Genomic DNA, 23,798 nt, shown 5'->3' with positions numbered 1-23,798 from the left:
CAATAAAAAAATTCAGATAGAGGCAACATTTTATTTGTGTGGGCTTTAAAATTAAAGGTAATATATTTACAGTGCAATCATAAACAGAATTATACCCCTTCTAGGTCCACTGAAGTTCAGTGGGTTTTCAAACAGCGTAGCTTTGACAGAAGTTGATCTACTCAAAATCCTACTCAGGTCCGTTCAATGGAGTTTATTCCTAGGAAAGTATTCATAGGATTGTACGGACAATGATGTATATTTTATTATACTTACCATACTGCTACTAAAGCCCTTTTGTTATTTTCCTCTTGTTCTTCAGCAAGCTCCTTTTCAAGTGGCATTGGAAGAGCACTGCTTTCCTTCACACCAAGGAAAGCTGCAAAACAGGATGCATAAAAAGCCCTAGAATTAAAAGATCAACCATGAACAGACAAAGGCTTACCATGAAGCCAAGAGACAACTTAGGACTTGGGCAAACAAAGATAGTAGTTTCAGTGTCCTGAGGGAGTGAGGAAGCAGGAGTCAAGGGGAAAGTCATTGGGACAAAGACAGTGGGAACTCCTACTTGCCCACCACAACTATCAAGCCCTTTATTAGACATCTTGCTAATAATGTCTATAACAGTTTTATCTGGGCCTTATGGCAGTATACATGCTTCTAAGCTCTGAGAGACAGAATGAGAGGGAGAGAGAATTACCTTGGCTGGCATTGCTTCCTGGGAGCGGGCAGGGAGAAGCCAGGAGGGTGGTAGTGTACCACATGCCCAGAAGGGGCTGCGGGTTGCTCGTGCCATGCCCACTGGCAGCAAGGGGAGTTCATCCAGAAACAAGCGCCCAGATGGCTCCCACTATCTTGCTGCTCTGGGTGTTTGTTTTTCCCCCATGCATCGGGCTGGGGAAGGATATTACTGGGGGCAGCAGGAGTGCTGCCCAGTGGTCACTCGGGGACAGAAGATGTGCAGCCCAGTGCCAGATTCGTCCCCTATGCTGCGCCTCTGCTTCCTTCAGCCAGCACCCCAATAAACAGATTGTGGCCAAATTTTATTCCACACAAGGTGGAATAAACAGGCTATGTTGTCTTTCCGTACCCTCGAGCTCATTCTCTCCTCCTCAGGCAGCAAACTATATTCTCAAATAAACATCCTACAATCCTGTGCACAAACAGTGTGAGGATAGAGTTGGACACCTTAGTGACATTGTTGCATACTGGGGATATCTCAACATACACATGCCTCTGAAGATGCCAGTCATAGATGCAGGCAAAACATTAGGAACAAAAACTACCAGCCCATGGCCATACCCACTGGATATCCCAAAACAGCCAAATACAGAAAACATCATTGTAATTAGCCAGGTTGAATGGGATGTCATAACATAATAACCATTCTGCTCCCCAAGTTACAAGGGAGCTGGGTGAGGGGGGATAACTTAGAGCTATATTGGGGCAATTTTTTATTGAATATGGAAGATCCGTTTAAAGCCAAGTGTTAATTTTGTGCTTATTTCTGTTTCAAATCTTCTACACTGGAGAAAGTTCATAATATTTTTTACAACAAAAATATCTAAGAGCTAATAAAACAGAAGAAACCAAATGTGTAGCACAGGAATCCACAAACTTTTTTGATCCTGTGGGCACAACTAGATTTCTGAAACATTGTGGTGAGTGTAGCCACAAAATGGCTGTCACAAATTGGTTTCTGCAAGAAGTGTGTCCAGCCACAAAAGGACTGTAAGAGATGGGAGCATTTTCCCCACAGCCAAATATCCTGGGATAGACCCGGGATCATATATTCCAGGGTGTTTTTATTCCGGTTTCTCCCTTCGCACAACTGCCCGTCAACGCATTTGAGGCCGGGAGGAAGAACTCCGGTGAATTATGCATGAGCCCTCCATTTATTTTCATTTTCCACATGAACGTTTATATTTATGTCATTTACGTAGTTTACGTAGTTTGCGTATTTTTACATAGTTTACGTAGATTTCGTTTTTCCAACGTTCTGATTGGCTGCAACTAAGGGGCGGAGAGAGCAGGTGGCAAAGCTGGAAAAATAAACCGGCCTGTCTCCTGCAGTGTTTGCATGGGAGCAGGAGTGGCGCAGGCTTTTTCAAAAGAACCATCAATTTCATAGTTTTTTGAAAGGCAAATCTCGAAGGGAGGGCCCAATTTAGGCCTGGAAGCCATGTGGAACCCAAGGCCAAACCAGAATGGTTCACTTCCTTATCCCAGGATATATTGGCCGTGGGGGAAATGCCAGAGTCACCTGCAGTGTGCTGTGGTGGCAGTTACTGCCAAAACAATGTTTTTTAAAATCTGTATAGCCAAAAAATGTCTAGTGGCTAATCAGATACTTGGCTGGGCAAAAGCCCCACCCACTTTCTAAAATACTCGGTAGGCATTAAGAAAGATTTTGTCAAGTATGTGGTTGGAGACCCTTGATATAGCAGATTAAAAGCCATAGTTGACAATGTTAACAAACAGAACTAGGTAAATCCTTGTTCCTCTGGAATGCCAGTAAATGAGTGCTCTAGCAGGTTTGTTTGGGGAGATTATCCCACAACCTTGAGAATGTCATCTTCATTATGGAGCTCATCTATATATCCTACACCCTATAATGGCACATGAAACTGGACAATCAATAAATATCGGAACTGGTGGAGAGGCACATAGGGAGGCATATTTCACTCCAAGCCAGTGCACATTGGTTGGCCATCACCAGTTTAAAGTTCCATGTTTTTAACTAAATGGTACTCTGGAATGCAACTATATGCAGAGACACTGTTAACCTCTTAGCAGTTAGCAAACATGTTCAGAAGATGTCATTACTTGTCAACCAAGCACTGGATGTCCTCGCCTCACCAGTATCCAACTCAAGCAGCTGTCAAACTGCTCTGCAGTTGTGGAGTAGTTGGAATTGTGAAGTTTAATTTCCTTCTGCCATGCTGCCATGCTGCCACTTTTGAATTAAGTCAGCTTTTCCCCAAGGGTCCTGGATAGTTGGGATGGGTAATTAAATGACTACAATTTCCAGGGTGTGCATGCATCAAATTTTGCCAGTTGCATTGTGCCGTACTTTTTGAATATGTAAAAAGCAGCTAGTTGAACTGAATCAAGCTGTCCATGAACAGCTGAACTTCTCCACGAAAAATAAGCTCCCTGTCTGGGATTGTTAAGAACATGAGTCAACCTGGTTGGTGAGCAAACATTCCTAGTCAAAAACCATGTATTCAGGTGCTCCCATCAAAAGAAGTTTTTTTAAAAAAAACACACACACATAGTTGACATTGTTCATTGTTTCTTTAGAATGTAAAATTGATACCCTTTTGAAAACTGTTTATTATTCCTTTGTTTTCTCAAAACATCATCATAACTCTGTTTAGTATGTTTGTCCATAGGCAGAAGTGGAAGGCTGCAGACTAGGGTGAGTAATTGAGCAAAGGAGGGCAAAGCCTCCACCAACCAAGGGAACCACTTATCTTCAAAAGTAACCTCTAATTTCCCCCCATGCTCTAAAAGTCATGGCTGAATGAGAGTGGATGGATGAATATTTGCCCTAAACTCTGATAAATTCCTGGTGATTTGAGGGTAGAGCATAGGCTAGGGTGGGGCATAATGCTATAGAGGCCACTCTATAGTGATCATTTTCTCCAGGGCAACTGATCTGAAGGAGAACAATGAAGAGAAGGGTTGGTCGTTTTTTCAGAACCTCTCACAAACCTCTCCCTATTGACTTGAGAGCAAAGATAGCTTAATATATACCTGTGTCTTGGCCCCCAACCCAAACAACTGTTGGCTGAACAGAATCAGGGATAGGAAGCCTGGTAGTGTGGTGATATAGCTTCACCAGTTCTAGAGTTAACAGGTTTTAGGTGGAGCCTAGAGTTCTCTGGAATTCCAACTGATCTTCAGATGACAGAAATCAGTTCCCCTGGAGAAAATAGTGTTTGGAGGGGCCTCTGTGGCACCCCCACCCCCAGCTCCCTCTCTTCCCCAAAGTTCACCTTCCCCAGGCACTGCAGGAATTTACCAAGCCAGAGATAACAACCATACTACTCTCTTTTTACTATACTTGGGGGATAGAAAGGAGAGAATAAACAAAGTGGTATTGTTTTGCATGGGAAGCCATATGTCTCTCTTAATGTGCAGTTCCAATTTGATTTTTTTACATTTTCCACATAAACTTCCTTCATTTGTGCATAGAAGAACAGCAACTGGAACATAAATTATAGTAGTGCAGATCAGCCGTAGACCTATTTCTACATATTTATAAGTCATATTTTTCTCTGTCTAGAGACTGAGATTTGGTATTTTCACATGGCCAGTACAGATCTCAAACGACTCACTACAAAACACCCCATTGCAAAATATATACTCTTACAGAATGATGGAGTTGTGCCATTGTTCAAAATGATCTGTTGTCCACATTGGTCAATAGCTAGCCACCAGAATTTTTGCTTTGGGTGCTATACTGTCTTTTGATTCTGTTTCTGCTGTAATTTTCATTCCAGCTGTGGCTTATCACTGTTTAATGCATTTCTACATTGAAAGCTACCTTGAATGATGGTAGAAAGGCTGATTTTATTTATTTATCATTTTGATTCCAACCTTCTGTCAAGGAATCTTGCTTACATAGTCTCCCCCTCCCCCCCCCTCCAATTTATCCTCACAACAATCCAATGAGGTGGTTTAGACAGAAAGAGAGTGACTGGCCCAAAGGCAACTAATGACATGTTAAAGTGGGGATTTGGACCTTTGTCCTAGTACAGCAGTTCAGTTGGCACAACACTGGCACAGACATTATAAAAATAAATTGTCTCCATTTGAGAACCATGGATATAACCATCATCACGTCCTTTAGAGTTATAAAGAATATAATATTCAACCTCTGAAGGTTCTTCTAGCTGGTGACTTTGGGAGACTGAATTGCTCTCTTATTGTCTAGAAAATGAAGATATAAAACAGAAAAAGGATGTGAACATTACCTTGCATGTAGTTAGAGTCCCACTTATATAACTTACAAGTGGGTAAACAAATAAACATGTGTTTGCCTTAAGGATAAAGACATTTCCATGCATGACTAAAATATGAAGACTGATAAATAATTTCAATATTTTTGCATCCACTGTTTGGACTGCCATATAGAAATGTGAAAATAAAATGCATTTATCTCGTATTATTCTATATTATCATGCAGTTAATCTGCTTGATAAGCCAGTCTTCATATTATTAATTCCATTTAACAAAACTGAAGCTCCCCTCCCTTACCTCCAATCTTTTACTGAGAGGCCACCACTAATACATCAACACAAGTATTTTGCATAGATCACTGCAGAATAAACACTACGTCAAAACACAGCTTTTTTTGTATGACAATTTTTAAAAAAACATTCTAATGGCATTGGTATTAGCTATTGTGAACTTCAGAAAGCAAAGATCATTTTTCTTATTTCCAGATTAATAGCCCCCTCCAATAAGATAATTTTGAACATCTGATCTGAACTCTGAAATTAGCTACATGTTTAGCCCTCAATTGATTGACAGTACTCATTAACATGAATGTAAAGCTTTAATATTTTAAATCTGCATTTTATTAATATTTAATATGGGGTCACAGGTAATGTCCATGCTTGAGAGATAGAAATGGAAGCAGGAGATGGTGCAGGAATCCAATTCAATTATTTCTTCCCCTAATTGCAAATGACTTCAAAGATTGAGGCACTCTTCCTCCTACATGACCTTAGAGCATATGCTAGATTTCATTAGGGAACACCTTTTTTGTACTTGTCAGTAATCTCATTGGAAATGGGGGTGTTCAAAATAGAGAGAGGTTCTTTGCAGAATTCAATGAGCTGGGAAAGAACTGAATCAAGTTGATGGCCAGCTCAAATTCTTGTGCCATGCTAGATATAGAAATCAGAGCATTATGTTATATTTAATTATTGTTTTTTGTTGTTTCTGCTCAAGGTGAAAGTAAATCAACCTATCTGAGATCTCCTCTGCAACTCCCAGTGGAGCAGGGTACCTGGGTGCTACTGATGCTATGATCCTCAAAAATAATATTTTCAACAATTACTTTTATCCTGTTTGTGATGCCCATTTTGTTCTCTATGTCAAGCACCCAATTTATTTACACTGATGATTTGTTTGAATTTAAATTAACAGCATGTTGAATATATTGGCATCTGTGCAGCTGTCAGCATTCACCTTCACACAGAAGCCAGCTTCAGTCACTGTTGGCCCAAGCTCAGGACTCACTGGATTGCTGGAGTTGATCGGAAATGTATTTCTCATCTGCTTTCCAATTCAGTTTACAGGACTAGAAAAAACTACAGTTCCCATCAACTCTAGTAGGAAGTCATGCTAGAGGGTTTTAAAAGGTAGGTTTGTGATTTGTATAGAGAGAAGTACCAGGGAGAGGGCAGGCATCTCTCTGGGTATGCTGGCCTTTTGCAAGCATTCCACTCAGCAGTTTCAAATGTGTTTTGAACCTTTGTTGCATGTTTGACAAGAATGCTCAGGTGCTGGTGACTTCAGGTCAAACAGAGCAGTTTTGTAGCATTTCACTAAGCACCACCTGCTGTTTAGATTTTCCATATTGATAGCGGAGCCAGAAGTGAATTTATTCCACTTCTGGATTTGTTCTGAATAAAGATTAAACAATGTTTTATTTCTGTATTAGGTAGGTAGGAACCAACTGTATTAGATAGAAAATAGGATTTATAGTTATCTTTTGTATCCTCTGTATTTGCGTCTGCATGGAACCTCCTTGGCTCAAGGCAGGAATCCACCCCTGCTCCACCTGAGCCTGTCCCTTTTCACTTGTAAAACTCTTGATGGACGCTGACAAAGGGGACCCCCGGAAGAAGCGCCTCACCCTGCCTAATCTCACCAGCAGGCAGATAAGGGGGCCATCATCATCAAGTTTCGTTGCCCGACCCCAGGCACCCAAGGGACTCTTTATGTTCTTCCTGCCAGTGCGAAAGCCAAGAAGGGGCTGCCCATCGAACCCTGAATGGTTCCCATGTATTGCAAATGCATGATTGGATACTGTGTATTTTGTTAATGAATGGTGGTGGGTTGTCCTGGACTCCCCCGGTCTGCCAGCGGGAGAAAGGGTTTTTAAGATGTTGCAAGGCTGCTAGGAGGCTGCAGTTGCCGTGGAGTGGAGGTGCTGACACTTAGGTCAGCATCTCAACAAAACATTCTTTTATTCATCATACTCGCTGTGTCGGGTCCCGTTTGTGTTCCCCTGCGCTGCCGAGAGCTGGGTGGTCTGGAGCTAATAAAAGTTACCAGGCAGCGTAGTAACAATATCCAGGTTGGGAAATACCTGGAAATTTTGCGGGTGGAGCCTATGGTGATGGGGAAGGAAAGGGACTTCAGTGGGTTATAATGCCATGCAGTCCACTCTCCAAAGCAGCCATTTTATCCAGGGGAACTAATCTCTGTCATCTGGCAAACATTTGTAATTCTGGAAGATTTCTCAGTCTCACCTGGAGGTTGGCAACCTTGGTTCAGGGTTTGTGAGGACAGTTAAGGTTAGTCATATCTTTTGTAAACCATCTGAGAAAAAAACCTTCTGTCCCAGTGCAAACACCAAGTTGTGTCAATTGTGCTGAAAATCATAATGGAGGTATTGGCTTTCATGGCCAGAAGCAATTGACTGTTTTTCAGACTGCGGCCACACAGCCCAGTCCAGAAAACACACAACAGCCAATCTATGGAGGATTTTTCAAGGTATCATATCACATTTGTATCCCATTCCTCTTCACAAGATACCAGAGTGGAGCATGTGGTTCTTCCCTCCTCCAAGGTAGCCTCTTAAACAGCCTGAGATCAGATGATCTAAAGCAGCAGTTCTCAACCTGTGGGTCGCAACCCCTTTGGGGGTTGAACAACCCTTTAACAGGGGTCACCTAAGACCTTGGAAAACACATATTTCTGATGGTCTTAGGAACCGAGACACAAATAATTTTATGGTTGGGGGTCACCACAACATGAGGAACTGTATTATAGGGTCATGGCATTAGGAAGGTTGAGAACCGCTGATCCAAAGGACCACTGAGCATCCTTTGTATTCAAATGTTTACTGGTCATATATTGTTGCCACAGAAGGCAACAGGCAGGCTTACCCAACTCCCGACAAGAGAGACAAGAAATATCGGGAGGCAAGAGGCTTGAGAATTACTCAATAAAATTTTATTGAGGCCGACACCATCTCCTGTAGCAACGGTAGGGGATTGATGAACCGGTGAAAAGCAGGGATTTTTATAGGAAAAAAATATGGGAAGGAATGTCTCCAAAACAAATTCAAACATTAATACATCCATTTCAGAGTATTGGCATCTTGATGGCAACATTTAAGATTTCAACATCTGTTTTCTCAGTCATCCTGGTTCCTGATGACCTTGTTAATAAAACAAAAGGAGCCCTTTACAACATTCGATAGTATTTTAGAAATGCAGATGTTTTCTGTAGTCCTACTTGAAGACTAAATGTACTTGATTGCAGAAGGCAGGGTGTGCCTTATAGCAACATTTGGGGTGGGGGGAGAGAGACAGAACAGTTTACCAGTATTAAGAGAGACAGAAATTCTTCTTCAGTTTAACAAACATTCTACAAACTATCTTCATAAAGTATTGTTGAAGGTTTTACGGCCGGATTCAACTGGTTGTTGTGGGTTTTCCGGGCTGTGTGGCCGTGGTCTGGTAGATCTTGTTCCTAACATTTCACCTGCATCTGTGGCTGACATCTTCAGAGGTGTATCACAGAGATACAGAAGTCTGTGTAACAGACTTCTCTTTGTGATACGCCTCTGAAGATGCCAGCCACAGATGCAGGCAAAACATTAGGAACACGATCTACCAGACCACTATCTTCATAAAGGTTGACAGGCAAGTAATATCGTAAGCTCCATAATATTATTTTCCTACAAAATATAAGCATACAAAAATAGAAATACAATGCAGTAAAGATAGGTACATTAGGATCTTTAAGACTAAAAGCATGGATCTTTTGAACAAAAGAAATAATTATCCTGAAAGCACACACTGGGTATTCTCAGGGACCCTTGGGGCAGACTATATGGGTTCTTGATATATTCCGCCAGGGAAGGGCTATGTATTGTGCAAGTCAAAAGGACCCTTTATTCTTCCATGGCCCTTTGTTACCACATCCTGGATATGTGTCAGTTTGCTTGTCAGCACTTTAGTGAGGTAAAGGTCTTGGGCTGAATATGGCTTCGTGAGGAATTCTGGGTTACAGCTTTGGCCAAGCTAAAATAATACTGGCTGAATTAAAAATTAGAACAAAAATGCTTGTGAGGTTACAATATTATTGTATATTTTTCTCATTCCTCTGGCTTTTGGTCCAAATTGCTTCATAATCATATCATTAGGCAAACATGGATTTATGCTTTTTCAATTGAAAATATTCATGTGTGAAACTATTTTGGATGGCTTCCAATTTATGGTTGTAGAAGGAGGCATTTTAGATTCTGAACCCTCAGTTTACTACGTAGCATGCTTTCTCAGCTTATTTCCTTCTTAGCACAGTCTATTCTCTAGCTAAATACTGTCCCTGTATTTATAATAGCTTCTTGGTAAGAGAGCATCCTTAGGGAGGAAGGTTAAAGCTCTCTCAGGAACTAGTCAGCTACATGAGTTTTTTCCCTATATTGTTAGCACTTATCTCATGGGATTCCCTTCCAAGAGCATTGTAAGAACTGTGCATGCTAGGATATTATACACCAATGATATTATATACCAATTATACAGGGCATAAGAACATCTATGGAGCACTAGATCAGTAGTTAATTATTGTAGCATGTTATTAATGATTGTTGTATATAGTATACTGTACACCAATTTTACATTTGAACATTAATGAAGCATAACTGTGATTCAGGACACTGAGCCACTCAACTATTTGGTCCGAAAAATTTCTAAAGTTCACCTAAAGGACAAATTAGATTGGCATCCACTGTTAGACTCAGGTGAATGCTTAAGCTCCCTATACATCCTGATTTTTTTTCAAAGTAATTGAATTGCTCTCAGCTTCTAGTAGCAGAGGATTACATACCATTATTTGAAATATCTTACTCTGCAGACAAGTGATACATTTCCTTCAGCCTATAAAATATAAACTCAAACACTGTAGGCATAGTAAATATGTATGTTTGAGAACGGGAAGAAACAGAAAATGAATGCCAGCTAGAATATTTACAATACACACTGTTTAAAGAAAAAAATGTGTTTGATCTTTGGCAAGTTTCCTGACTTTGAACCAACACTAGACAAATGAATACAGAAACAAGATTTGTGAACACACTCCTCCACTTTTGGGTTCTTGTATTTGGCTTCTCTGCCAACATTCCTGATGGTGCAAGCTCTTTACCCTCTTACATGAAGCTAAGGTCAATTATTTTTTACTATATTAACACAAGAAAGGAGGGGGGAGTTCAACTGTGTAGCCTCAAATTAATTTAACACACATAGTAATGGGCTCTAAAATAACAGTATTTTAACTGAGGAGTTCATTAAGCATTTTCACAAATGCATAACCATTATTTTGCTTAGTCAGATGTTTCCTCAAAGGAGATTTCATTCACTTTAAGTGCTTGAAAGTACAAGACAGATAAAGCAATTTAAGGTTTTTTATTTACATTTTACCACTGATCATACTTTGTGGAGGGAAAAAAAACTTCACAAAAGGAATTGTACGCTGTTAGTCAGCATTTATTTCCTGGAGAAGGCAATCTCATATTTAATGGCGCATTAGGATACCTTTAGGATAGGTCAAATTCTTTGTTGATAGGAATTGTTAAGGGATCTGTAATCTAAGCAAAACCCCTAGGTTTCTACAAATTCAGTTCTTGCTTGTGTTGCCAGATCCGAGGCCCGTTCCGCACACGCAAAATAATGCATTTTCAAACCACTTTCACAACTGTTTGCAAGTGGATTTTGCTATTCCGCACAGCTTCAAAGAGCACTGAAAGCAGTTTGAAAGTGCATTATTCTGCATGTGCAGAATGAGCCCAAGTTAGGAAACTCCTGGAGATTTGGAATAGGGTTTCCAGCTCTGGGCTGGGAAATACCTAGGGATTTGGAAGGTGGAGCTTGGGAAAGGTGGGATTTGGTGAGGGGAGAGAACCTCAACATGGTGCAATGCCATAGAGTCCTCATTCCAAAGCAGCCATTTTCTCTAGAGGAAATGATCTCTGTTGTCTTAAGATCGGGTGTAATAACAAGAGATCTCCAGGCTCCAGTGGCAAAACCTTATTTGCGGATGGAGTCTGTGGATGACAGGGACCTCAGTGGGGTACAGTGCCACAGAATCCATCCTCCAAGGCATCCATTTTCTGCAGGGGAATTGATCTCTATAGTCTGGTGTAATCCCAGGGGATCCCCATACATTGAAATCACACAGCTCAGTTAGGGTTTTCTGACTCGCCTTTATTTTTGCGGGACAAGATCTGGTCTGTCCTGCAAAACTGCACCTTTAAAGGAAAGCCAATATTGGAATGTAAAGGGCAAATGTTCTGAGACTGCCATAGGCCACCCAGGACTGTGACATTCCATCCTTAAATTGCCCTGACCTTTGTGTTGGGGCTCTTAGCATCTGGGCTGATGAGAACCAGCATAGTGTCAGAGGTGGTCTAAGCCAGAGGGCATCTGGAGTAGCATGCTGGACCCCAGGCTGGATCCTACCACCTTGCAGAGAGCTGAATTGACACAGCTACTGCCCCCAAATCCCTATGATCCCCCCCACCTGTTCTAAGGCACTCCTACAAATGGTATATGGAAGGGGAGGAGGAGGAGGAGAAGAAGGTGGAGAAGAAGAAGAAGAGTTGGACTTATATCCCCCCTTTCTCTCCTATATGAGACTCAAAGGGGGTTACAAACTCCTTTCCTTCCCCCCTCACAACAAACACCCTCTGAGGTAGGTGGGGCTGAGTGAGTTCAGAAGAACTGTGACTAGCCTGAGGTCACCACTGGTATGTGTTGGAGTGGAAAGGCTAATCTGAACTCCCCAGATAAGCCTCCACAGCTCAAACGGCAGACCCAGTTCTTCCAGATTGGAGTACACTTGCTCTTAACCACTACACCACTGCTGCTCATTGTAAAAGGTCTGCAGTTTACAATGTCACCTGTTTTGGATGGGATTTCACTCCCCTTGTTGGAACAGTTCCATAGTCTGGGGGTGTGCTTTGACCCAGGCTTACTGCTGGATAAGCAGGTGGCAGCTGTTGCCAAGGGTGCCTTTTACCATTTGCAATTTTTTTCTGGGCAAAAAAGATCTGGCTATGGTGGTGCTTACATCGGGATTAGATTATTGCATTGTGCTCTATGTGGGGCTGCCCTTGAGAAGTCTTCAGAAATTGTAATTGATACAGAATACTGAAGCCAGGATTTGGACTAGAGCCATGAGGACCATATCACTCCAGCCTTGGCCCATCTGTAGTGGTTCCTAATTTGTTTTATGCACAATTCAAGCAGCTGGTGTTGATCTTAAAAAACCATATAGTTTGGGACCAACATACCTGAATGTCCACCTATTCACTTATGAATATTTCTGACCACTATGGTCATCTTTGGAGGACCTGCTTTGGGTACCCCCATCTTCTGAGATTAGATGGGTGGCAACCTGGGAGAAGGTCTTTTCAGTTATGGCACCTAAGCTTTGGAACTCTATTTCCAGGTAGATTTGTCTGCCCCCTTCTGTTACCATCTTCTGTCATGTGGGTTAAGACTGTTGTTCTGTTTGGCATTTCCTCAACCATCTTTCCTTCCTACACTATGTTTTTATGTTTCGTAGATATTTTAACTCTGCATTTTAACTCTGTTTTTTAAAATTGTTTCAATATGTTTGGGAGGGGGATGATGTTAATTGTTTTAAAATGGAATTGTATTACATATGTTTCAAATTGTTAGCCGTCTTGTTGACCCTTATCAGGGTGGAAAAGTGGGATACAAATGCTGTAAATTAATAAAGTAAATAAATAGTGGTTTCAATGGGAGACTAGGACTTGGGGGTCCCAAATTCAAATCTCTGCTCTGCTATAGAAGCTCTCTGGATGATGTATTGTCGAAGGCTTTCACAACCGGATTCAACTGGTTCTGGTGGGTTTTCCAGGCTGTGTGGCCGTGGTCTGGTTGATTTTGTTCCTAACGTTTCACCTACATCTGTGGCTGGCATCTTCAGAGGTGTATCACAGAGAAAAGTCTGTTTCACACTGTGTCTAAGTGAGAAGGGAAAGTTTAGTGTGGTATATTGTCCATGTCCCAGGGCGGGGAACCAATCATTAAGTGTTTGGGTGGAACTTGTTATGCAAAGGTGTGGTTGAGTGCATTGTATTGCGGGTGGGGTTATCAGTCCATTTTTTAAGTACTGGGAGCCAGACTTTGCTAATTTTTAACACCAGAACCAATCTCTGAATGATCTTGGGCCAATCACTTTCTTACAGTCTAACCTACCTTGCAGGATGCTGTTGAGGCATTCAAATAGAGGAGCAGGAGAATGTTATTGTAGTCTACGTATGGTCCTCATTGGGAAGAAAAGTAGGATACAAATATCTAAGCTTGAGGGAATTTGGGAGGCTCACAGGCAGCAATAACAAAGTATTTACGTCTCTGATTTCCCACACAGTATCCTTCAGTGTGGTAACTGCCAGCCCCACTAGACAATACTTTAGATGTATTGGTAAAATATTCCAGTGGGATTGCTATGTGTGTGCATGTTTTTATAGAAGCACACATGGATTTAGATTGAAAATTCCACTCTTAAAAGCTTTGCCAGTACTGAATCTTTTGGCCATGATATGAAGAACACAAAATGGAATGTGAATCTTTATAAATAATTGGCTAAGGGTTTAAATATCCGACTGGGACCCCTTAGCCAATTATTGTGCAGGCATACAGGGACCAAAGTCCTGTATGTCCTGCACTCCCATTGGCCATCACTACCTGCGGAGCAGCTGCTCCATGGCCTGGCAAAGGCCGTCCACCCCATCCTGCTTCCAAGCATGCCAGTCCATATAGGGCCCGGCAACAGCCACCCTCTCCCACTCCTACCCCCCTGTTCGGTAGGCTGCAGAGGGCCTGGCGAGAGCCACCTCTGCCCTGCCCCAAGCTCACTGGGCCACAGAGGGCCTGGCAGAAACCCCACCCCCACCCCACCTAGTCATCCCTTCCAAACCTCTCCAACCCCTAGCCACCCCTTGCCTCCCTCTCCAATCCCTCCCCACTCCCTGCCACTTCTCCCACACCTAGCCATCCCTTTCCACCCTCCCCAACCCCTAGCTGTTTGTCAGAGCACTGTTTGTTGATATTGTGGAAGTATATCTTGTGTCATATGTAGCATAAAGTTTTTAGGTCACATCTGTAATATCAGTATGAATTTGATGAGCACAAAGAATAAGTATATGGGGGAAAAGTTTTTCTACTTGACTGGATCAATTAACCTCCTACAGGTTTCAGCGGGCCATAAAATGGTATTTTAAATGCACTCTGCATATTGGGGAGGGGAAGGAGTGTATGTGTCTTTTATGCAGCTGCAGAAGGGTATCACATTCACATTAATATTCTATCCTTCCTCATTGTTGCTCAGGGAAACCTAAACTGGCAACCCTCTCCATACTTGATCCTTATATAACCTCAGTATGTTAGGCTGAGGCAAGGCACCATGTTTTCCCGAAAATAAGACACTGTCTTATATTAATTTTTGCTCCCAAAGATGCACTATGTCTTATTTTCAGGGGATGTCTTATTTTTCCACTCCACAGCTGCATGCTCTGGTATTCTGTTCAACTGGCATGCTTCCAAACAAAAATTTGCTACATCTTACTTTTGGGGGATGCTTTATATTTAGCACTTCAGCAAAACCTCTGTTACGTCTTATTTTCAGGGGATGTCTTATTTTTGGGGAAACAGGGTAAGCTTCATGACAGACTGAATAGGATTTTGAATCTAGGTCTTAGTGGTCAAAGCAAAAACCCTACATACACTTTCTTTAACAATACCTAAGATGACTATGACATGCAAAAATACTATTCTCATAAAATAATATACATTCCAGTCCTGTTATTGCTCTAGAAGTTATTATCTTTTAACTAATATGAGTGAATAAGTAATAATTCCATGCATTATCATTAGATTTTAATCCTTCATTAGCCATGGACTTTCTGTGTGGCTTTGGATGTGTATATATTTGTGCAGACTTATTTCCATGTCTTTGTATTGTCCTCATTTTAATTAATTGGCAGAATTTCTACAGAGTATCTTGTTCTTGAACCATGTGGTCTAAACATTCAAAACCTGGGAGATAATAAGGACCACTAGAGGCACCTGGGATATTTGTGTTCACATTTCTGCTCAGTTGTGGAGACAATGGGTGGCCACAGCGATGTACTTCATCTTCAAAGTAATGAACTTACTACAATATGTGCTGGTTGAAAGGGTGGCCAAGGCCTCACTTATAAAGTGTTTTGTAGATTAAAAGAACTGATTCACCTCAAGGGGTTAATTCAAGGGGAAATACAATAAATACTCTTGTAAAACACTGGTGTCATGAGTAGTAACTGTAGCACACTATTATTAGTTTCTTTGCTCAGGACTGATAACAACCACTCTGACCACTACTCACTGGGTTGGATGCAGTCAGTATAACCCAGTCCCTTTTTTATTACAGTATAACCCAGTCCCTTTCTTATTACAGCCCATATCCCACATGGCTTTTGTACATGTTGGTATCATGATCCCAAGCAAACCTTTCCTGGGCAGTCAAAGGGAACCCCACCCTTTTTTCGCCAGCAGAAAAGCTGGCTAGATCCAACCCGTTATACTTTCCTTATACCACATATATGACTTCAGTGGGCAGTTATTTGTTGTTCAGGTTTAATGATTGTACATTTTTATGTTGTGACCCACCCTGAACTTGCGGGGATAGACCAGGATATAAATGTAATAAATAAAATAAATAATAAATAATAGATGGGGAATATTTACAAATGCAGGTAACCACACATACACAGATATGTGTGTGTGAGTGTGCATTTAATAATTCTGAATAATATTTCAATGGGAGAAGTTTTTTTATTCAGCTAAACAATCCCCCCCACACACACACACACACACAAATAAATCTCTTTTTAGTTCCTTATTTCTTTTCCCCATGGTCAGGTTGGCTGCATCTCCAAACACTTGTAAGTACTGTATGTTCTGTCATATCCTGAAGTCATGCATTAGCACCTTTTCATTCAGCAAAGGGTGAGAACAGATATCTTTTGGCAGCTGACAGCAGGGAGCAGGCAGAGAGGAGGGGAAGGAAGCTGTAGGACTAGGACACTGTGTTGGCCTAGTGGCTAGCATGGCTAATGTACCAGCTGTGAATAACCTCTTTTTTCCCTTATCTCATCTACCCAACAGATGTCTCTCTGTCACTGTCATGTCCTCAAGCTATCCTGGTAAATGATTTGTGCATTATAAGTGAGTCACCAAGGTGGCAATTGAACCTCTTCACAGCTCAAAATTGTTGCTGTGTGCACTGAAAGTGAAGTGTGTGTGTGTGTGTGGATGTGGGTGGATGAGAGAAGGAGGAGGGAGGGAGAAAACAAGAATGAAAGAGGAAAATGGGGAGGGTAGGAGGGAGGGAGAAAGAAAGAAAGAGAAATGTCAAGGTTACCTTGTTTTGCCTGGAGAATCAAGTGGGTGGGCGAATTAACGGCTGGCTGTTTGGTCTTTTGGCTCTCCTTGAATGAGGCAGCCGCTTCCTTCTTTGCTTGAACAGATGTAAATATCACTTTGAAAAATTAAAAAATGAAGAATGCAGTGATCTGTATTATATGTATGTTTTTCTATTGTGGGAACAGCATTAATAAATACATAGAGAGCCTGCAAAGTTTGCCAGTATAAATAATGTAGCATTTCAAAGTGTGTCAGTAAACGTAATTGAATTTTTCAATGTAAAAATATAGTTTGGTTATAAATTGGAGTCATGCTTGACATTAGTTGGGCATTAGGAGATATTAATTAGATAGATACTACTTACTTCTTTCTAGATTTTCTCCTACTAAGTGAATTATTAGGAGATGCAACAATGCAATTTAGAGAATAAAAAAAATTCTTCTGGAAAACAGGCAATGTCATAGGTTTTTTTGGGGGGGGGGTGGGCGGAATAAATGCCTTTAAAAATCCTTGTCAGCATGTTGTTTCAAACATGCTCTTTCCAAAAGGAACAAAATATGGAGAAGTTAATCTATTCTAATACTTTGTAATGATAATCAGCTACATTGAACAAGTAGCCTAGGGAAAAAAGCAAGCTATAGCCTCCTCTAAACAAGAACAGCAAGCAATTGTACATTTTTAGCAGAGAAGGATGACAACATTTCTTGTGACTTTGAACTTACTTTGGCCGTCACTGTTCTGGCAAGCATTCTGCATATCCATCAGACAGCAATATTTTTTGCATGACATGTTCAGCATAATGTCTTAAAATTTACTTGTGTGATCTTTGCATGTTGGCACCCTACTCATGTATCAATATATTCATTGGAACATTTTGGCTTATACTGGAGAGACTGCCTGTGGCTCTCATTCAAGGCTATCGTGACCTCCATATATCTAGCAAACACAGGCTATATTTTCTTCTTGTTGCTGATCATTCAGGAGCATTTCATCTTGTTAATCAGGCTGTTTTGTTTCATCAGCTAAGCATGGCATTTTCCTCTTGTATGATTTAGATGGCATCTTATTCATTCTTCTTTGTTTATCCTTCTTTATTGAACAGTCTAGCTGTCCAGAGCTTCTCCTCTTCACGTTTTCATCATATTAGTTCCAACCCACCCACCCCAAATAGTTTTTCTGGTGATTTTTTAAACCTTGGATTTGGATCTCTTACCAATAAAAAGTGCCAAAGAAAATGACAGCCAGTGGAGGGGATATGACACGTATTTTCATGTTTTTACACACCATTCAGAACAAATTACAAAATTCATCATTTGCACAATACAAAGACATTTGTTCCAGTTCATTGGATAGGGACTTATCCCTAAGGAACATACATCAGGCAGTCTTTAAACTACAGTACTCATCCAACAAAGTGAAGAAACAGGTTGACAAGTCCAGACGGGTGCTCAGGACAGACTAGAGACTACTACCAGACAGGCCCTAACAAGAAAGCACCACAATACTACTTGTCACAGCTCCCAGCTAACACCATTCCACTGTAATATCATATCCACTCAGGAAACACTATTTCGGAACCTAATAATATCAAACATACAATCAAGGCTCATTCACCTGCTCATGGTCCATCATAATATATGAACAGCACAACCCTATGCAGAGTATATGCCAGTGCCCTCCTGGGAGGAAACATAAAGGGAAACTTAACCAATTTATAATTTACATTTTCTATAATGCCATAGTGAGTTTGTATTTCCTAACAGGGCTTAAGTGCAAGGAAACATCCCAGTTAAATTTAAGCATTTCTAAATTCCATTGATTTGAGCTTAAAGTTCATGCCTCATGTGCACTTGCCTATATTTAAGTCCCATCCACACTGTAGAATTTACTTTTCAGTAAAGATCCATACAATCAGGACTGCATGCCTCTGCCACTTGAATTCCTGGTGAATGAGTACTTCTCTTTGATGGGGATGGTGCCTTTTAAAAATCAGGTTAGACTTTTAAGGAAATTTTCTAATTTACTTCCACCCCATAGGACCCACAAGATAACAAACATAATAGGTACCAGCACTGCCTTTTTAAAAAAAGCTTTTGTTTTCATTGTAACAGACTAGCAGGACTACTCCACTGGAATTAATCAGCCCGTCTGAACTATCTGGTCATCTCTTCCTTGATCCCTCACTTATCTTGGGTAATTTTAGTTCCCCATCCTGTATCTCACTCTCTTCAAAGCACTGTCTAAAATTAAGATTTCTTTTTCAGTCAATTAATCCCTCTGTCTGAATCATCTGTAAAAAGAACAGGTGTTTCCTTGTATTTTGAAAAATAAGATAGTTATATAAATTGATGGGAAAAGATGGTCACAAGCTAACTTGACTTAACTGTGATAGTAGAGGCACATAATGCAGGATCCCCCCTTTTCCACTCAGAGAGCTACCAATCCCAAATTTTGACTGGCAGAATTAGTTGATAATCCTCCATGAAAATGTATCCACTCTGGCAATTTTCACTTCAAACATAAGCTATAAGTTGAATTTCTGTTCTGCTTCTCTTTTCATTACATATAGTCATGAAACTGTCTCTTTCATTAGAACAATTGCTAAAATGACCGAAGCGAGGGGGCCAAAATCTACAGTGTCAAGTGAACTCCTCTGCAAAATGTGATAACAATTAAAACAGGAGGGGGGAAAAACCTAACTGAACTGTGCCCTCAACTAAATGAAAACTGAGCATTTACATGAAAATAGACTAAAGGGAATATAAGACAGAGATGGATTCATTAAAGTAGATCTTTCCCCGCAGCCTTTGAATTTCAACTAACTTCACTCCTATTTCTTATTTCTCTAAATTTAATGAATGCTAATGAACAGCATTAGTGATAATTATTGGATTGCTATGCACATGTAGATAATGTGAAGTCATTTATATATATGTATAAATATACACACGTTTACTGCTTATCACAAAGAACCCGATTAACATTTTAAAGTAATAAGGAAAAGCTATGTTTGATGTATTCCACACACAAAATATGGGTCGCTTACATCAATCCAGCATTCCACAGGCAACAACCATAGTTTGTGTATTGTCTCAGATCAAAGTTTATTGCTTTCTGTTTCCTTTCTGATGCTCATCTATCCTTTTGTTTAAGACAAGGTCTGCAGTATCTCTGCTCTCCATGGACCTCTCCTGATCTTTGCAATACTGGTTCCTTACATTTCCTCAGTGTCTATCACCAGATGCTTCTCTCTTGCTTGAGATACATAGATTACTTTTTAATAATCATTTTATTTTACAAGTTGGGGGCCCACAAGAACTCATGGGGGCATCTTATTTTTTCACTGCTCGGCTGTTTTCTCTTTTGCTTCACTGAAAGCCACTATAGCATCTTACATCTTCCTCCTTCTTTCTTATCTTCCCACTCACCAGTCAATCCACCATTATCTGCCCCTGTCTTCAAAGTTACCCCAAGGCTACCCCTGTGAGGTAGTTTATGCTGAGAATGTATGCCTGGCCCATGGGCACTCAGTGAGCTTCCACAGCAGAGTGAGGATTCAGACCTGGGTCTCCCAGATCCTAGTCTGAAACTCTGCCTACTTCACTGGCTTTCATGCATTGGCTGCTGTTGAACTGTAGAAAGCAGCTGAGCTTGAATGAGTAATGCAAATCATGTGGTAGTAAGGTACTTGATGGCTGATGCCTGTCCTCATGCCAATGAGTCCTCTGTGAAAAGCCAAAACAGGCTTGGGAAGCCCCCCCCCCTTTTCCTTACAGAAACTAGGAGTTGAAGGCTAACAATTTTATTGCGTATTGTCGAAGGCTTTCATGGCCGGAATCACTAGGGTGTTGTGGGTTTTCTGGGTTGCATGGCCGTGTTCCAGTAGCATTACTGGAACACGGCCATACAACCCGGAAAACCCACAACACCCTAATATTATTGTGTTTGCCTAGCAATAGCCACAAAGCACACATGTTTCTTAAAGCTACAGGTGCTATTTTTTAAGCTTTCAGATTTTCCTGCAAACCTTGGGCTTTTATCTTTCTGTTAATGGCCATAATCTTTGGCTTTAAGTATTTACAGTTGGGATATATTGATGCTGTGAACTCATCATTTGTTGATGCAAAAGGCAATCACGTCTTCTTAACATCATGGCTCATAGTCTCTATCTGTTAAATAGTAGCAGAGAGAATGAAAAAGGAGATGCCATTGTTCTGGGTGGTTGAAGAAATGCTGAATTCTGGAGCTCAAAACTGTATCCCATTTAGATATATGAGTGACTCAACATACTATATTTATAGATGAAATACAATGATTCATAACCTGAGAAAAGACACTACATTATCTTCCACACACCAATCATTTCCTGTTTGACAATTCTTTGCCAGTATGGGGTAACAGAATTTTTATGGCATGGGATGGCCTCATTTCCTAAATTTTCTTTCAGTTCCAACATCACACAAGTAATAACAGCAAGAGCTTATGTAACCCCTGTGTCAGAATGGGATGACCCAGAAAGGGGTGGAGTCTGAAAAGAAGCAGAATGCTGCAGAACTCATGAGGTTGGAGGAAGCAAGGCTACCAGGCTGGGACCTTGATTGATTTTATTAAGCCCTTAACACCTTGTTTAAGGTAACTGCAATGTTGTGGGGAACTAGTGAGAGAAGAGGGGAGTTTATTTTTTTTTTTTTGCTATATATTTTTAAATGTTTTCAGGAATTTATTGTTTTCAGGAGGGTTTTATTTGGCTGTATGTAAATGGTTGAGAGTTTTCTGGGAACCTTCATCATCTTGAATCCCACGTTTCACCAGTTTCCTTTGAAGTCTTCTAAGAACCAACCACCAGCAAAAGAAAGAATTGGACTTGAGCAAGCGTATCAGTAGACTGTAAATATAAGGACTTGAAATGCAAAACCTGAAGACAGGACCTTGAATTGTAAAATGTTAAATGTTGATGTTTAATGTTATTTGTAAAGAGAAGTAAACTGTTTTGTTTAGCTCCTTGGTTCTTTTTTTTTTTTGCAACTCCTTCCAAGTACTGCCCCACAAGAACCCACAAGCTGAGAGGTTACAAATTGAACTTCAACCAGGCGTGGGGCCTTGGAAGTGAGATTGCAAATATAAATTTAACTTGCAATGGAAGTGTGCAATAAGTTGGGGTTTGATCCCCATAAAACATATGTCTTGTTATGTGACATAAGTTCAAGGGATGTTAATGAGGATATTATTCAACATACTGTGGAAACTTAATGGTTGCAATTACTAAAATGCACAGGATAAAGCAAGTGAGGGAAAGACATGTTGCTGTGTTATTGAATTTGAAACACATAATTCTGTTTACCAAGATAGTCAACCAATGTATAAACTGTAAGTTACAGGATTGCAAAATGGGATGTAATCCCTAATTGATGCACAGAGGATTTGCAACAGTTAGTTGGGAAGAAGAGCAAAAACCTGTGCACAGGAGAGAAAAAGGAACACTGTTTGGCAGTTCCATGAAGGAAGGGATTCCAGTTGCAACCTCTACCCCTTTTGCAAGCTCATCACTCTCTGGATTGCAACAGCTGCTAGAAAGAGCGCTTTTGCAAACTGCACCAGTATTACAGCTTAAGTTTCCAGCAGTAGATCTGGAGCTGCAATTAAAAGCATTTTTCTGGCATTTTTTTACCTAAAACCAGCAGGGGGGGGAAATAGAGATATTACTCAGTTTGGCGAGAGTTCATGCAAGAGAATTAATTGCAGATGACAGTGTTCCTGAAAATATTAAAAGAAGGAAAATTATAGAGAGCTTGCTGCCCTCCTTGCATTGCCCACTTAGCTTTGGGGAGCAGGGAAGGATGCTCCTGCACAAAACAATGTTTTGCTATTTTGGAAATTGCATATGGCAGCATATTGTCTCTGTAGTTTCTCGAACTGAAAGCTTAAGTTTTCATGAGACATATCATATTATTAATGAACCCCCCATCGGCATATTTAAATCGGTTTGCATGCTCCTGGCTAATGGAAATATTAAGAAGAAGAAGGAGGGATTGCTGATGAAGAGCTTAAGTTCTATGTTCAGGAACAATTCTTTTTAGGGGATGCTGGCATGAAGCATGTTGTTAACAGCCCTCAAAATAAGAGGAACATCATAAGAGTGCAGTAGTGAACTAAAAGAAAGGTCAATATGTTGCTCTCCTTCATGCAGTGAGATCCTTAGAGAAAAGAAATCTCTAGTAAAACAGGAAAGAAAACTGGCAAGCAAAGAGATGAGGGAAAAGGGAAAGCCTTCAAATAAGAATTGTGGGACTATTTGATAAAAAATACAGAAAAAAGGCCCCTGAAAAGAGTGGTACTAACAAAGAGCGAGACTGGAAATCTAAATACTTTACAATCTGAGGAGGGAGGTGGCTAAATTGAAGACTACCCTTCATCAAGCAAGGATTGTAGCAATTCAAAGCCCCCCAGTTCTCCCCAGGGTCTGTGAGAGAAAGGAGAATGGTAGCCTCTAAAGACCCCAGTAAGGTATGGTGCTTTAACTGTGGATTAAAGGGTCATGTTAAAGCGTGAATGTGTCAATCAGCCAAAATCCAGAATTGGTTCATCAAATATTACTAAATACAGTTTGGTAACTTAAGAAAAAAAATTGTTTAGATGAGACCATCCTGAAAAACAGTATAGCTGGAAGTCAGTATGGAGGCATCTGGAAAGCAGACTATATGGACTATGGGTGGAAAGAAACAATTGCAAAGGTTTGATAGGACCTGTATGCTATGACTGTGTATATTTGGATGGAGGAAATGTCTGCTGTTGTTTAATAGATACAGGTTCGCTGTGACATGCATTTGTAGAGACATTTTTATAAAGCCCATTTATCTCATCGTGAACTGCAGCCTATTAGGGATCTATTGGAAATAAGAAGGAGACAGGGAGGTCAGACAGTTGCCCTATTTGGGATTTGATTTCTAGAATTGCACATTCCAATTAATACTGAAGGTAGAAGAGAAATATGAAATTTTAGCTCACAGATAGTGTGCCCAGACCAGCGCATGAATCAACAAGTTTCAGCCATTATTGAAGTACTAATGTGTTAAGATGTGTGACTTGTATGCCAATATTGATTCAGATGGGATCAGTTTTGCAGCCAACTAAGACTTT

At 40.6% G+C, this 23,798-nt stretch overlaps 1 long non-coding RNA gene across 1 annotated transcript in view; it reads right to left on the bottom strand.

The window, feature by feature from the left end:
* The window catches only part of LOC125436115, a 291,179-nt gene that overhangs the window by 138,513 nt on the left and 128,868 nt on the right, over positions 1–23,798 (bottom strand). The window contains exon 2 of the long non-coding RNA XR_007244998.1: positions 256–358. This is a non-coding gene — a long non-coding RNA (uncharacterized LOC125436115). The remainder of the gene's footprint in view (positions 1–255; positions 359–23,798) is intronic.

Source organism: Sphaerodactylus townsendi, linkage group LG07 (assembly GCF_021028975.2).
Source record: "Sphaerodactylus townsendi isolate TG3544 linkage group LG07, MPM_Stown_v2.3, whole genome shotgun sequence".
Taxonomy (NCBI): Eukaryota; Metazoa; Chordata; class Lepidosauria; order Squamata; family Sphaerodactylidae; genus Sphaerodactylus; species Sphaerodactylus townsendi.
This window is presented reverse-complemented; position numbering and strand designations above follow the sequence as displayed.